Here is a 17839-nt window from a genome sequence, read left to right as displayed (position 1 = left end):
AAAACAAACCAATATCAATGTATCAGTTCCCTTACCCAAGTAAGTGATAATAAATGATCAGTCAAGAATTCATAATTAAGTAGGTTTTCAAGCTGAATGAGGAAATACACACTCTCTCAGTTGAATGTCGTATATTTGTCTTTATTTTGAAATACGCATTACTACAACCGTAATTAATTCAGCTCCCTTCTTGAAGTTTGCTGTTATTTGTCGGGATGAAGTGTAACCACGCTGTAATAATACACGCAAACAAATATATTCCACGTGTATATGCCGTAAGTCAGTAAGAATACACGAAGGCTAAGTCTGCAGACCGTACCAAAGTCCGTGACGAGACTGATATTTAAAGAGGGGGTAATGTTGCTTTCCTTTTCGGAGTTCGTGCTTCTTAGACATACTAGAGGTAAGTATTGGACGAAATAAGACCGCCATTAATAAAATGCTGTGTCTTCATTTCACATCAACTGCGTTATTAAATGCATTATTCTAATATGCCACAATTCTACTTACCTGGTATTAACAAAACAGATTTACAATACCACAGAAAAAGAAAATATGCTTTACAGTAATTATACCCACAAAAGTTACGTTCGTGATTTTAAGAATACGGCAACGCAATACGTAATTCTCGCAAATCACGAAATAAACCATGACCGTGCAGTGCCAACGTGCCAGATTAACAGTAACCGTCAGACGTCGTATCGGCCTCAAAACTGTGTGGTTAGCGACACTGGATCGAACCCGACAGTTAGAAATCATACCTTCAGTATTGACAGCAATCGTATCGTCTGTGTGGAAACTCTGGGCTCTGAACTTCGGAGCGTGAGATGGTAATCATGGGTTCTCTAGCTGAGTCTTGTGTGTACTTACTTCCATCTATTCTATCCGACATCCCCTAGTCATCTCTTGTTCTCTTCCGACCCCGACGGCATTAGCTTTGCAACGCCTATGGATTCTTTCTTTGCCCTTCCTTTTCTTTGCCCGTTGCCTTCATCCTTCAGATTTCTCACATTTTTTCTCTGATCAGAGTTAAAGGAAGAAGGTTACCCAATTGTACTCCCCCTTTAAACAAAAATCATCACCACTATTCTTATCTGGGAGCCATGTGGGGTACGACATTTTGGAATATGTCAGAAGACACAACAACATCAACTAGAGTTGGGCCCACGAGAGTTGAAGTCTGACATTTGAGCGGCGACAGCAGTAACTACGAAATACGCTGAGTTGTCACAATTACCTTCATCTGCGGCATATCAACCATTTTTAGTGCTGAGTGTTGGCCTAATGCAATTCAATAAACTTTGACCCGTTCCTAAGCTCGTGCTAATAATTCCGGCATTTAAGACAGAACACGTCATTGCCGATAAATATGATATTTCATATTTACTAAACTGACAATAACCTCAACAAATGTACATATCAAATACAGAATAGAACTGTACAACTAGCCACTGATTACCTTACAAAAAATAAAATAACAGCGAAAATAATATTTAGGAAACAAACATATCAATAATTACATAAACCAGCAACAGCTAACACAGTACTATTCCGAATAATATCACAAAAGAGACTGAAAGCAAGCCAACCCACGTGGCGATAGCGTTCTTAAATGTGGCATCTCTGTTATCGTTGCCATAGCAACAGACTGTTTTCGAGCAGCGTTAGTCAACTTTTCCTCGCCGGTGGCGTTAAACGTCAGACTTCAGGTGGTGGTGATTATTGTTTTAAGAGGAAGTACAACTAGGCAACCATCCTCTATATAACACTAATCAGACGGAAAAATGGAAGGGATCCGACACTTCGAAAAACGAAGATATCGGCCAAAGCAAGACAAGGGCCACGAAGGGCGTGAAAATGAAGGACTCCCTAGCCCTCGCAAACCTAATAGCGTCGGGGTCGGAAAAGAACAAGAGTTGACCAAGGGAGGTCAGAAAGGATAGATGAAAGTGAGGAGCCTGACACAAGTAAGTGGAAGCAATGCCAGGACTCAGCTGAGGGCCCCGTGGTTGCCAACCCACGCTCCACAGTTCAGAGCCCCTGGGGCCTCTTTTAGTCGCCTCTTACGACAGGCAGAGGATACCGTGGGTGTTATTCTACCACCCCCACCCACAGGGGGACGTCAGACTTCAACTCTTGTGGGCCCAACTACTGTATACTACTACTATTATAGTAGTCGGCATGTAAGGAAATATCGCCGCCCTCCTCACTGCTGCCAACTTGACTAGTTACATATTAAAATCACCAGGCATAACCATAATGAACTACAGTATAACCTCTATTTAAGCATCAATAATTAAGGTTCCCTTACCCAAGTAAATGAGAAATCAGGATATTCATAATTTCAAGCTCAATGAGGAACTCTCGCGCCCTCACTCGTTGTATTAATGGCGCATGGCGTCCGGAGAGGCCTGGTACGTGTCTATTAGGCAACCTGCATATCTGTGAAGATGAGGGCCCTGCCTAGGATGATTTCTAATGCTGAATACGCCACAAACATCCAGCCCCCGAGCCATTGGAATTAACTAATTAAGATTAAAATCCCCCACCCGCCCGGAAATCGAACCCGTGACCCTCCGGACCAAAGGCCAGCACGCTAACAGTTTAACCACGGAGCCGGACGTTATTTCGGCACACGCTTTACTATAAGCCGGGGATTTCCAATTTGTAAGCGCTAGATGGCCACATTGGAAACCTTGGACATGATTGCAGGCCGCAGTTTAATGATAGGTCAATGTTCGTAAAATTCCGCTAATAGAACAGAGGAACTAGTATGAAATAACATGCATAGTTCAATTTAAATGAAGGTTTAATAATTTTAATTGCTTAAAACACTAGTTCACAATTCCATATAGGCCTAAGGGTGAAATTGAAAATAAACACTGGCTTACCAAGGACAACTGGATTTAGAACATGTCAGTTCATTTGAATTATTTGACAAATGACAAAAAGTGGCCCGCCTCTGTGGTGTAGTGGTTAGTGCGATTAACTGCCATCCCCGATCGATTCCCGAGATAAAATCCAAGTCTGGAGTATAAAAGGACGACGAAAGAAAGAAAGAAAGAAAGAAAGAAAGAAAGAAATGAGGAAGTGTTTAGTCGTATCAGAAAAGGAAAAGTGGGAGTAATATTATTCGTCGATAGTGACATTTAACTGTGAAGGTTTCACGTGCGTGAGGCATTGAGACACGTATGAAGAACCGGACAACGTGAGGAGTAGCTAGCAGCGTCTTCACGTTTCAGAACGCGCTGGACATTTAAAACTAGTGACACTTGGAAGAGTTCTCGTGTTAAAACATTATCTTCGAGGTGAATACAGAAATTCAAATTCAAGATTTTACGTTATAATGACTTCAGGTTTCTACAGCACACATCTTAATTCTTCAAACGTTCAGACATACATACTGCATGGGAATCAGTGGTTAAGATACTTTAGTGTTTTAATAATTTCGTTGAATAATTACATGATTTTTCCTATAATGATTTAAACACACTTCATTAAAAATATTTTCTTTGAAATTCGTCGCCTTTTAAATGACATTTTCCATTATTTCGCTTCTAATTATCTTTTGGGATTAAATTACTCCTATCAAATGAAAGAGACCACTTCAGATGAAACAATCAGGACATGTGGAAGACTCCCTATCAATTGTTTACCTTTTGACAGAGTTGGCCGTGGGGTTAGGGGCGCGCACCTGTGATCTTGCATTCGGCAGATAGTGGGTTCGAACCCCACAGTCGGAAGCCATGGATTGTTTTCCGTGGTGTCCCATTTTAACACCAGGCTGTACCTTAATTAAGACCACGGCTGCTTCCTTCCCACCCCTATCTCCTTTCATATCCCATCGTCGCTATAAGACCTGTCCATTTGTATATACAATAATAAAGTTTTATTATGAATCCACCTGTTCAATACATTATTTCTTTTTTTTTTTAATGATTTCTTCCTATATAGAGCTATAATTTCACTCTTCAGCCAGATCTCATTTATTTTGTTTTGAGTATCTGCTACCTTTGAATTAGATACGTTTTTTCTTTGTATAGATTTTAAAAACCTAGGTACTAATTTACATTTCAAACATTCTTTCAAGAACCAAATATTTTTGGATATCTTACTGATTTTGATTTTGAGATTCAGATATCTATTCTTTTTGTTTGTATTAGCCTGGTTGGCTATTTCATTGCAAGTGACTAATCTCATGTTTTAATCCGTATTGAAATCTGTTGATATACAATAAAAAAGTTTTATTATGAATCCACCTGTTCAATGTATTGTTTTATTTTTTAATGTATGTGGTGGATTCATAATAAAACTTTATTATTGTATATCAACAGATTTCAATACGGATTAAAACATGAGATTAGTCACTTGCAATGAAATAGCCAACCAGGCTAATACAAACAAAAAGAATAGATATCTGAATCTCAAAATCAAAATCAGTAAGATATCCAAAGATATTTGGTTCTTGAAAGAATGTTTGAAATGTAAATTAGTACCTAGGTTTTTAAAATCTATACAAAGAAAAAACGTATCTAATTCAAAGGTAGCAGATACTCAAAACAAAATAAATGAGATCTGGCTGAAAAGTGAAATTATAGCTCTATATAGGAAGAAATCATTTAAAAAAAAGAAATAATGTATTGAACAGGTGGATTCATAATAAAACTTTATTATTGTATATCAACAGATTTCAATACGGATTAAAACATGAGATTAGTCACTTGTCCATTTGTAAACATTATTTACCTAGTCTTATCATCAACGACTTCAAATAAATTTAAACTACATTCAAGCTCTTATCTTCAATAGGTCCTGAATTGTTACGAAAACTATAAGTAAATAATGAAAGTTCAGAAAAACGATCAAAACGTACACTAGCTGATCAAAAGTAATGTGGAACTGAACCCTGGATATCATGAGAGGCGGACCCGTCAGCATGAAAGAAGGCGGGGAGTACTGTGTTGTCAGTCGAGAAGCAGTAACAGCAGAATCGGTCGGTCAAGAGACCTGAGTGACTTCCACCTGAGGTAACAAATTTAGCAGGGACATTTCAACCCCTCTAAAGCTGCCCAAGTCGACTGTTAGTGAGGTGATGGCGAAGTCTGAACGCGAAGGAACAACCGCAGTTAATTCAGCACCAGGTAGACCTCATTTAATAACGGACAGGGACTGTTCAGCACAGCGATGTACGGACGAAGTGGTGTAATATCTCCTGCCTGTCGTAAGAAGCGACTAAACGGAGGCCCCAGGGGCTCTAAACTTGGGAGCGTGGGTTGGTGACTACGGGCCCCTTAGATGAGTCCTGGCACTGCTTCCACTTACTTGTGGCAGGCTCCTCACTTTCATCTATCATATCCGACCTTCGTCGGTCAACTCTTGTTCTTTTCCGACCCCGACGGTATTGTATCACTTGAGGGCTAGGGAGTCTTTCATTTCCATGCCCTTCGTGGCCGTTGCCTTCTTTCACCGATATCCTCATATTCCGAAGTGTCTGATCCCTTCCACGTTTTTCTCTCTGATTGGTGTTGTATAAAGGATAGGTGCCCAGTTGTACTTCCTCTTAAAACAATAATCACCACTACCACCACCCGGTATGGGGGTGTTTTTCGTGGTTAGGATGTAGTCTCCTTTTTGCGCTTAAGAAAACTCGGAATGCGAACGGATATGAACACGTTTTTAACCTTTGTGTACTGCGTACAATAGAGGAGACGATGATTGTATCGACATGACAATCCACCCCGCCATCTGTGAGTCCATAGTTTGTTACCAAGAACATTCCTGAAGTGGACTGGCCCGACCTGAATCCAATGGAACACCTTTAGGATGAGTTAGAACGTCAACTTCGCTGCAGACACCAGCGTCCAACATTACCACCTTCTCTGCTTTCTGCTCTTGAGGAAAAATGGGCTGCCATTTGTCCATAGACATTCACACACTTCATTGAAAGTGTCACCAGCAGAGTTTAAAGCCATCATAAAAGCGAAGGGTGAACCCACCCCATATTAATGCCCGGTAATAACGAACGTGTAGCCTCCGTGGCTCAGGCGGCAGGACGCCGGCCTCTCACCGCTGCGTTCCGTGGTTCAAATCCTGGTCACTCTATGTAAGATTTGTGCTGGACAAAGCGGAAGTGGGACAGGCTTCTCTCCGGGTACTCCGGTTTTCCCTGCCATTTTTAATTCCAGCAACACTCTCCAACATCATTTCATTTCATCTGCCAATCATTAATCATTGCCCCAGCGGAGTGCGACAGGCTTCGCCAGCCGGCGCAATTCCTATCCTCGCCGCTAGATGGGGGCTTTATTCATTCCATTCATGACCCGGTCAAATGACTGGAAACAGGCTGTGGAACTTCAACATCAAAAGTGACACGTGAAAAGTCTAAGTGAAATATTTCAGATAGGTGTCCGCATACTTTTATTACTGTATGACAGAGTAGGCCGTGGCAAATGACATACAAACATACATTTTGAAGTAAGAGAAAAAGCCAAAGGCCATGGTGCTACAGCGTTGATGGACCTTCGCCTACCAAGCGACCATTATTCAGCACAAAAACCTGCAGATTACAAGATGAAGCCTGGCCGGCGCAACGAATCTCTCGGCCGTTATTCTTGGCGTCCTAGACGTGATCCGCTTTGTCACTGTCATACAGCTCCTGAATTGTTCTCACCTAGGATGAGTGGCGCTCTAACAAGCCCTGAAATCTTGATAGAAATCCTCGTCCTAGCTGGGAATGAAACCCGGGACCTCCAGGTAAGGGGTTCCTAACTGCCCCTAGACCTAGAGAGTGGCACTGTGTTCTCAAGCAGTCCTTTCAACAGGATAAAGAAAACTTAATTTGAAAATTCAGTGTTTCCAGCGATAAATGTTTACTCCCCTTTAGGATACTCAGTAATGTTCAACGAGTAAGTTTACTCAGAAATGTTTCAGAATACATCCTTGCTTGTAGAACGTTCTTAACAAAATATGTTTCTGTTCTTAAACTAAGTACTTACCTGGGCTGGTACTGTCCCTCTCTGCAAGTGAGAGCTGACTGATGCTCTTCAGGTGGTGAGGACTGATATTTATACTGCACTGCTTAAGATAATATCTGGTGCAGGATACGGAGTATGAACCCAGTATCTAGCCAGCTAGCGGAGCGTGCCCTTCCTTTCTAGCTTATTAGTAATAATTACATTCATGTTAGAAACGGATGGACTTGCAGTTCAACCAACTCTCTTCACGTTTGAACGCAATGGACTTGAGGAATAGTGCAGCAGTCCGGTGCGTCTGCAGTAGTTTGTGTCCCAGACAGATGTTACTCAATTTCATTTCGATAATTTAACTCCCGATAGTTCGTATTGCAAATTAGCCGGTTTGCGGGTTATTCGCACAAGCTAAAAGAATATAAAAATGTTCTGAAGTGTTCATAGCGTCTTTCAACTTTTGAACTAGACTTTTTTGTTTTTACATTCTGTTTTAAGTTGCACCGACACAGTTAGGTCTTTTGGCGACGATGGGATAGGAAAGGCTTAGGAGTGAGGTGGAAGCGGCCGCGGTCTTAATTAAGGTGCAGTCGCAGCACTTGCTTAGTGTGAAAATGGAAAACCACGGAAAACCATCTTCAGGGCTTCCGACAGTGGGGCTCGAGCCCGCTATCTCCTGGATGCGGGCCTCTAACCTTACGGCCAACTCGCCTGGTAACTAGACTTTCTATAAGTAGAGCTGTTAAGAAATGTAGCTTACAATTCTCTTCTTCTTTACATCTTGCCGCTTATGCTGGGTCGGCGTTTCTCGCTTCCATTTCCCTCTGACATAAATGGCATTTTCTGAACTGTTTTTTCCTGAGATCTTCCAGCACGCATCTTCTGGGTCTAGTCTCTCTCATAAACCCAGACCGTCCAGCTGCGTTTCTACTCTCGGAGACCTGAGCAGCTGTACGGAAGGCGCGCGCACGTGTTCGACCTAGCATCAGTATCTCAACTGTTAACAGGGTGAGACAGTTCACACCGTATGTGAAAGTTATTTTAAGTACGGGTCGAGTCGACGGGTACGCGATGCAATTTCCTGTTGTCATACCAGAACAATCGTCTCTCTCGCACCTCCCTAGATATTTCAGTCACTTTAACGTTGCCCCGTAAACAGGTGTTCTTGATGTGGTCTTTCCTTGTAATCATCTCAGCGTCTTTATTTCAGATACTTCCACCGTGGCTGCACTGTTCGCCAAGTTTCCCCACCACACTGCCACAAGAGGGCACCAGACAACCTTTTAATCAGTTAGACCGGGCAACAATAAATCCCACGCCTCATTTCCATTATTATCGCTTGACCGTATCTGTGAAAACAGGAAATTCTTGTTATTTATCACTCTGCATATTTTTTTTTATGTTTATGTTGTCATGAGAGAAAAATGCAACAGAGCTGTTAAAAAAAAATAATAATAAGTTACAAGAAATGCAAGTTGGGATGGCCAGCTGCTAAGCTAACGATAGATTATTATTTAATAAAGTACGAACTATCCACAAATAGCTGGAGGACTTCCAAAGCATGAACATTTTGAAAATTCTACTTTATAAACTAAATCCTTTCTTGCTACGTTCTAAAATATTTTTGGCATGTTGTCAGTAAATTTGTAATTGATTTTGATTATCCGCGGCTTTCAATCTTTCTTTATACGTCTAAAATTTCAGTATTTTCATTACAGTGATATTGCACTTTCCATTCAAGTCATCCAACCCACGAAAGAATAAGCAAGCGAAACGGATTCAATAGCCAGAGCCAAAATAAAAAAGTGGTGGTGGTTGTGGTGATTATTATTGTTTTGAGAGGAAGTGCAACTACGTAACCATCCTCTATACAACACTAATCAGAGAAGAAAAAACGGAAGGACACTTCGAGAAATGAAGATATCGGCCAAAGAAAGACAAGGCTTACGAAAGGCGTGAAAAGGAAAGACTCCCTAGACCTCGAGTGGTTTAATACCGTCTGAGTGGTAAAAGAACAAGAGTTGACCAAGTGAGGTCGGATAGAATAGATGGAAATGAGGAGGCTGACTCAAGAAAGTGGAAGCAATTCCAGAACTCAGCTGAGGGCCCCGTGGTCGCCAACCCACGCTTCCAAGTTAAGAAACCCGGGAGATCATTTTAGTCGCCTCTTATGACAGGCAGGGGATACCATGAGTGTTACTATACCGCACCCACCCACAGGAGGAACTCTGCTATCTTACAGGGAGGAAAACGACAGATGTTTCCACACTCATTATGGAAATATGTGGCGTAATCATTTCGCAACCTCAGGAGGCACAGGCATTTCATCTCTTCTCAAGACACTGAAGCCGATCTTGGCTGAGGTCGATGGTGTTTGACCGAGCTCGATAGCTGCAGTCGCTTAAGTGCGGCCAGTATCCAGTATTCGGGAGATAGTAGGTTCGAACCCCACTGTCGGCAGGCCTGAAAATGGTTTTCCGCGGTTTCCCATTTTCACACTAGGCAAATGCTAGGGCTGTACCTTAATTAAGGCCACGGCCGCTTCCTTCCCACTCCTAGGCCTTTCCTGTCCCATCGTCGCCATAAGACCTATCTGTGTCAGTGCGACGTAAAGCAAGTAGCAAAAAAAAAAAGGATGGTGTTTGAGGGTATTTAAATGTGACAACTCGATGGCATTGGCTTCTAGTACAATCACGAACACCACCTTCTAGTACTTATGCGAGATAAATTTGTGACACTCTGACGTCTATTAAAAACTTTGAGTATTTGAAGGAATGATCTCCGGATGGATCGTTAAGCCTGTACAGATGGCGCAGCGAACGAGTCCCGTGCTCAACCGCACGCGCACTGCCTCTTCGTGAGCATAAGGCAGTAGCGATCAGTGAGACATTGATGTTTCAGGTGGACGGATAGATGTAAGGATGTAAGAGAGTGGCAGAAAGGGGCAATCGCCATACGGTGCGTGAAGTTGCTGGATGCGTACTGATCAACGTGTCTACATGCAGTGGTGTACTACACGTGGCCACGAAACACGACGTCAGAATTGTCGTCGGGAAAAGATCCTGACTGAGAGGGACTGGAGACGCCTTTCATCGTTTGTGAATTGAAATAGCTTCCAAACCCGACGGGAATTGGTGCAGTCAGTGAATGAAGGTCCATCCCAACCTGTTAGCAAGAGAACTGCATGCAATGAACATTTGGAGTCGGTCACCTCACACAGACACACAAAGCTGAGTGTCTTCAATGGGCTAGAAATCATCGAACGTGGACAGTAGGTGACTGACGTAATGTAATGTGATCTGAGAAATCGCTTTTTTCCCCTGTATTCCAATGACACACGTCGTCGAGAGCACCGAAGGCCAAATGAACCATTTCATCCTGTATGTCTGCAAGACCAGGTTCAAGCCGGAGGTAGGTCTGTGATGTTTTCGGGATGTTTCTTGTATGATGGATTGGGCTCGCTCATTGATTAGAATATTAACATGAACCAGCATGTTCGTTTAAACAATGATCAGGTGTTGCTTTTCGGTCAACATCTGCATGATGAGTATGCTATTGGAACTTTGCTTTTTCAATATGACAACAGCAAAATTCATCGGGCTGGACGCATATGTCACTGGTTGTATGAGCACTCTCTCATCCTATTACATACCTATTGGCCTGCAAAATAATCCCATTGAAAATCTCTTGGACATTTTGGAACAGGTCTAAAACGCCGACATCAGTGTCCCCGCAATTTGGTGGAACTACGCGATCAAATCCTCGGCAAGTTATCAAGTCCAGAGGCGGAGTTACTCGGTATGAAATTATGCTTGTAATGAATTCTCCAGGGGTGACTGACTTTTGTTTATTATCAGCCGACCCCATTGTGTAGGGGTAGCGTGCCTGCCTCTCCCCGGAGGACCCGGGTTCGATTATCGGCCAAGTCAGGGATTTTTCTTTCGACCTGAGAGCTGTTCGAGGTCCACTCACCCTACGTGATTAGAATTGAGGAGCTATCTGACGGTGCGATGGCGGCCCCGGTCTCGAAAGCCCAGAATAACAGCCGAGAGGATGCGTCGTGTTAACCACACGACCCCTCGTAATCTGCACACCTTCGGGCTGAGCAGCGGTCGCTCGGCAGGCTAAGGCCCTTTCAAGGGCGTTAAGCGCCGTGGGTTTTTTTGGTTTGGTTTTTGAGTTTATTATTATATGTTTGATAGAAGTGAAATTACCCTAGAAGAAACGAAAGGGGCGGTAAATAAACTATAATAATAATAATAATAATAATAATAATAATAATAATCGAATTATGACCATGCGCATCCAGTGCCCCCAACAAGAAATATACACTTGTCAATGCTCATGCACCTACTGAACCCATGACCTTTGTGCCCTAAGAATTTTAAGTACGAAAGTTACTACATGAGGCCCCATGTCAATTGTGATGAGGAGCTTGAACATTTCTTGATATCACGGGAGTTACACGTGGCAAGGAGGTGGCTACCTTCATTCCCGCGCTATAATACGTGACGTCATCTGCACGTGTCGAACGTGCAAGGATACAGAAGAAAGCTTAGGCTGAAGAAATATAATTAAATGAAAGAATTAGTGGTGAACGCAGTATAATGAGGGTCCTGTATTTATCTATAAGACAATTGGTCTTTAGTAAGACAGATTTGAGACTGCTAAGACATTTCTGTGGATTATTTCAGATGGACGCGAGTGTCAAGTTTACCCACGCTAAATCGACAGAAAATAGTGCTTATCAAATGAGGTCATTTAACCGGTTAATTTAATAAGAATAAATTTTAAATGTTCATGAACACTACCGCTAACAAGGTAACAAGTATGTGATTACATCAAAAACTCTTTTAAATCAGTTCATTTAAGTCGGAAAAGTTACGCAAATTTTCTTGGCGGCAAAGGGAAAATGCCTGGAGAGAGGGGATACTGTCTGTAAATAAGAAGGGACGCCATGTTGAAACCCCTGAATTTGTATCATTGAGGCTTGAGAGAAAGGGTTGAACTGTTCTGTGAATTGATCGACAAGAAGTAGACTAAGTCCAACAAACAGATTTTTGGCCGATGTGGCTCGGGTCTTGAGTCCATATGGAAATAGTTTGTCTTTGAGCACAAGTAAATTTATAAAAAAGAACGGTCAAGATACCAAAGAAGTATTTACATAGTTGTAAAAATTTTATTTTGTAAATAATAATTTCGTGTGCGGGTAATACATACAATCAGTCAAGTGCGATCAACGAAGACGCCATCTGAAGGGTATTTCTTTTTTTATGCTTTATTTCCAGGAAACATGAAGAAAATCCTATGTACAGCCAGAAATGTAAAAATGGCTAAATCAATGACAGAGGGTCACAGGTGAGCCCAAAGATGGTAGGTGAGATGCCATCTTACCACCTAGTATATCTTGTTTTATGATGTCAAACTTATATGTACTTGCCCATATGTTTTTTGTGAATGTCAGAAATATGACGAAAGGTCATGTGTTTTATTTTCTGCTTGGATAAATTTTTGAAGTATGGCGGGTGCCGTGTAAAATGTTGAAAAACGTTATTAGTGAGGGTTTCGAAGTGATCACGTCCAAAGTATATCGTCATTTCCGAGAATTTATTGCCTATATTTTGTGATGTCAAATTAAGATGTTTTATCTGACGTAAAATTTTTATGTTGGAATTTTGATGGAATTGGTGCAAAAGGATCCGTGGTTACCCATTTTCAATCGGGTGGAAGCGCTGTATGTAGTGTTGAGTAACGCAGATCGATGAATTTTGTCACGAAGTGTAACGTTATTCTTTGTCCGTTGAAAATGGGTCTATATAACAATAAATAACAGTAAAATTTGTCAGTCACTTTTCGTGAAAATCCAGTTTTAAAATACGAGATCATTTTATGCGAAGTTGTTCATTATTAAAGTATTTGTGCGTAGTTATGTGTCGTGGATTCTAAGGATTTTATTCCAGTTCTTTGTCAGTGAGAATCGTCGAGTTGAAGACAAGAGGTTAGATTTGCCGCATGAGTGGTGATAGGATTTGTGAATCAGGTGATTGGAAGCCTATTAAATGTACCGGGAATTGTGTGAGCTTGAGGATAATATTTGTATAATGTTTGGAATGGAAAGTAGAGCGAGTGAATCCACGCAGGTATTAATTTGCGACGTGTACAATTATTCTGGGACATTTAAAAAGTAAAATCTATGTGCATATTTGTTGGTCAGAAATATCGTATTTTATTCTATTTTGTGAAGTCAAATTTTCATTCTTAGAGGCCAGTCATGCCTGACGAAAGACACGTGTTTCATGTCGAAACTGGTAGCAGGAGGGTCGTTTGTTTCAATGTCGCCAGCCGATCAAGAGGGGACAGTTTAGATAACGGGAGTTGTGTAGTGTTTTACGTGTTGAGTTGAGATTGCATTTCTTGGCAACGGAGATCATTATTTGCGAGAACTAGTTTAATTGAGATCGTAATGTATATTTAAAACCATAAAGGTGGAGTATAATGAGCGAGGTTAGCCAATTTCAGGGTTGTTCAAAATATAGAGTGATGGTAATGATGATTGATTTGTTTGTGAGGGGTGCACAAAGCTTTATGGAATGTTATGACAAGATATGACATCGTAATCGGCTTGCATTGTACGGCGAGTTACTTATGATTTTGTACTTAATTATTAGGGTTATCCAAGTATTAATAATGGTTAATATTAGATTAGATTAAAGTGCGATGTCATGGAACAAGATATAATACTGGAAATAAATGATGTAAATTTTTTCCGGCTGCACGATAACTACAGATGAAAAATATCAAAGGAATTAAAATTAATTACATCAAAATTTGAGCAGGGACTTGTGAAAGAAACCATTCGTCTGTGGAGATAGAATTTGTTGTTCATTAAGATATCATTAAATCATTTAAATTTATTTAATTATTAAATTCAGTGGAAACTGTATTTGTGAAACAACTTTAAACCAAGCGAATGACTTGAAGATGCATTCTGGAAATCTTAGTTTATTTTTCTGAGAATATTTAAATGTTAAGGTAACGATTAAGGGGACATATCCGAAGGTAATGGATTTTACTGCCACAAAGAATTGTGAGCGTTGATGTTGTTGTTGCATTATTTGATTTGGTTGATTGAGCAGTAAATGTGCTGGGGTTAGTAAAGTGGAAACTTTGGTCATCAACCGATATAACTTAATTGTGTTTAGAATTCAGCTTAGAAACTTGGATGGTCATGGGGTCATCAACCTCAGTGACTTAGATTAGGGCCATATGCCATTGTAGCATCATTTTCCTTGCGGTCATCATCCAGAATGACTTTAAAATAACTTAGAAGTTTAGAGGTCGGTCCATGACATCGTCGCAGGTCACATCGATTCAAATAAGGGTCCATGCCGTACAACCACTGTGTGGCACACACCGATTGGACTGACTTAATTATACCCAGAGTCCAGAGTTCGTGTTACAAGGGCTGGACCATCAAGAATCATTATGATGGTATATGTAGTCTCACATGGAAGCCGAATTTAAGGATTTCCAGACTTTCCTTTCTTTATTTAACAATTGAAACAATAGTTTCTAGCAAGGATGCCCATCAGGCAGTTAAGTCAAAGGCTCAAACCAGTGTTCTGCGCATCTGTGTAAAAATGATTGTGGTGTCAACTGGACAAGATTGAGTCCAAATTATATTGATTATAAATTATTAATCCTTCATAAATTACACGAATAAATAGGAACATCTTTTAAATAGATCTTTCATTTGAGTAGATATATTAGAATTATTGAAACCTATCTTTTACCTCAGCAAGTGACGAAGATCCCGAAACAACCAAAAATACAGATCTCATGGAATTTGGCTGATAGGTAAGGAAGGTAGTTATTCTTCATAGTGGACTAAAGGGTTCACTACTAACATCGAAAATAAGAACAATCCTGAAAATATTGAAATTATTTGGAAAAACTAGAAAAATTATGAATAACATTCATCCAGATGACGTGAAAATCCCGATGGGAGATTTCAGTGCTCAACTTGGTAAAGAGAAAAATTCTATCGATAAATCATTGGCAAAAGTCCCGCACACCAAAACACGAACACCAACGGCACACGATTGTTAGACATTTGTCATCAGTTTAACCTGAAAGTTATGTCTACCTATTTCAGTAAACCTGCACACAAACAGAAAACTTGGCGATATCTCATTCAACATCTCGGTGAACATGTTGCCATCTCCCATGCCCATTACAAAACCATCCACGATGTTCAAGTCCGACGAGGGGAAAACATTGATTCGGATCATTATTTACAAGAATCAAGATGAAATTTTAGCAGAAGAGAATTCATAAAAGAATTACATCCCAAAGTTCGACGCATCCAATGTTCAAGAAACAAAAATTGCCGAAGAATGGGATAAAGAACCAGTGAACAATTGGACGGACTTGGATTATCAGAGAGCCTAAAAACTCCACTCAAAAAGAAAGCAAAACACCCCTGGTGGGATTCGAACTGTGATCAAGTTATTTATGAACGCCGAATCGCATTTCAGAAATACAATAGCCGAAATCTCCAGAATCCCTACCACACTTTCTCGACGTCCGCAAATAGGCAACCAGAAATATCAGGATAACTAAACGTAATTGTATAATTAAGTAACTTCATTTGTCGAGGATGACTTCAAAAACCACAACAGTCGAGTTTTTGATAAAACTTTCGCGAACAGAATTAAAGGTTTCGTTCCGAAAAATTTTACCTTCAAGAAACAAGACGGAAGTCTAGCACTCACTAACCAAGAAAACTGTGAAGAACTAGCACGCTATTTTTCTGATCTCCTCAATTGCCCTGAACTACCTGAGCGATTCATACACACAGTCCCAGAACATATAAGACCCGAAGCCAAACCACCAATGCAAGAAGAAATCCATCACCACATCAAAAACTCAATAACGGAAAGACATCAGGAGAGGAAGGAGTCACCGCAGAACTATTGAAAAATTTAGGACCACGATCACTACAGGAAATCACGCAGATCATTCAAGACATGTGGCGAAGTGAAAAACTACCGGACGAATGGAAATTCGCACTAATCCACCCACTCCACAAGAAAACAATTTCAAAGGAATTTCCATCTTACTCGTCTATACATATAAAACAACTTGTCCTGATTGACTGACTGATTAATCATCGCCGAGCCAAAACTACTGGACATAAAGAAATGACATTTTGGGGATACATTCATATTAACATGTAGGTGCTCGCTAAGGGAGGATTTTTGATATTCCGTTGCTAAGGGGGTGAAGAGTGGGTGAATTTTTAAAACTTAAAAGTTACAGACTTAAAAATTGGTATTTGGAATCTCCTTTAAAAGTATTTTTTGTTTTTCGGAAAATGCCATTAAGGGGGCGAAGAAAGGAGGACAATGGGTTGAACCCCTTTTATGAGGAGACATATCTCAAAAACAGACATTAAAATTGGAATCTCCTTTGAAAATAAAGAAACGCGTATTTTTGTGTTTTTGTATAATCCGATGAATAGGGGGTGAACAGGAAAGACAAACGGGGTGAATTGTTAAAAAGACTATATCTGCAAATTATCTCAGACATGTAACATATTACAGATTTGGAAACTGGTATTTGGAATTTCCTGTAAATGTAAAGAAACACAATTTTTTTGGAAAATCCATTTAAAGGGAACTGAAATAGGGGGTGATTTTTTAAAATTGGCGTATATACAGTATATCTCAAAACTTAACATGTTGCAGACGTGAAAATTGGTATTTGGATTCTTTAAAAATAAGGAAACACGTATACTTTGGTTTTCGGGAAAAACCCTTAACGGGCCGGGCTGTGTGTGAAAGAATAGAAAAATTAGTTGAATTATTTGTGTGAGAATATATATATATATATATATATGTCAAAAAAATCTAACGATATTACAAACGTGAAGACTGGTATTTGGAGTCTCCTTTAAAATTAAAGAAACACGGATTTGGAGGGGGAATCAACTTGGGGGTGGGGGTGGATGATAACAGAGATGAATTCCTTTTACGAGGATACATATATCTCTAAAACTGAAGATGTTACAGTCGTGACAATTGGTATTTGGAAGCTATTTTAAAGAGACGGGTACTTTTTTTTTTTTTTTGGAAAATTAATCAATGAAATGAATTTAAAAAATTGAATTCTTCTTGAGAAACTTATATCTCAAAACTGAAGGTTACAGACGTGGAAACTGGTATTTCGACTCTCCTTTATAAATGAAGTAACACACATTTTTGGAGGGAGGGGTGGGGGGCAATCAACTTAACGGTCTGGGGTGAAAAAGGAGTTGAATTCTTTTAATGAGGATACTGTGTTGGAGTCATCAGTCCATAGACTGGTTTGATGCAGCTCTCCATGCCACCCTATCCTGTGCTAACCTTTTCATTTCTACGTAACTATTGCATCCTACATCTGCTCTAATCTGTTTGTCATATTCATACCTTGGTCTACCCCTACCGTTCTTGCCACCTACACTTCCTTCAAAAACCAACTGAACAAGTCCTCGGTGTCTTAAGATGTGTCCTATCATTCTATCTCTTCTTCTCGTCAAATTTAGCCAAATCGATCTCCTCTCACCAATTCGATTCAGTATCTCTTCATTCGTGATTCGATCTATCCATCTCACCTTCAGCATTCTTCTGTAACACCACATTTCAAAAGCTTCTATTCTCTTTCTTTCTGAGCTAGTTATTGTCCATGTTTCACTTCCATACAATGCCACGCTCCACACAAAAGTCTTCAAAAACATCTTTCTAATTCCGATATCAATGTTTGAAGTGAGCAAATTTCTTTTCTTAAGAAAGCTCTTCCTTGCTTGTGCTAGTCTGCATTTTATGTCCTCCTTA

General features: G+C 40.3%; 1 protein-coding gene across 1 annotated transcript in view; it reads right to left on the bottom strand.

Moving 5' to 3' along the window:
* LOC136867496 (uncharacterized protein YhiI) overlaps nt 1-17839 on the bottom strand; it is a 322104-nt gene that overhangs the window by 10477 nt on the left and 293788 nt on the right. The window lies entirely within an intron of this gene.

This window comes from Anabrus simplex, chromosome 3, assembly GCF_040414725.1.
Source record: "Anabrus simplex isolate iqAnaSimp1 chromosome 3, ASM4041472v1, whole genome shotgun sequence".
Lineage (NCBI taxonomy): Eukaryota > Metazoa > Arthropoda > Insecta > Orthoptera > Tettigoniidae > Anabrus > Anabrus simplex.
This window is presented reverse-complemented; position numbering and strand designations above follow the sequence as displayed.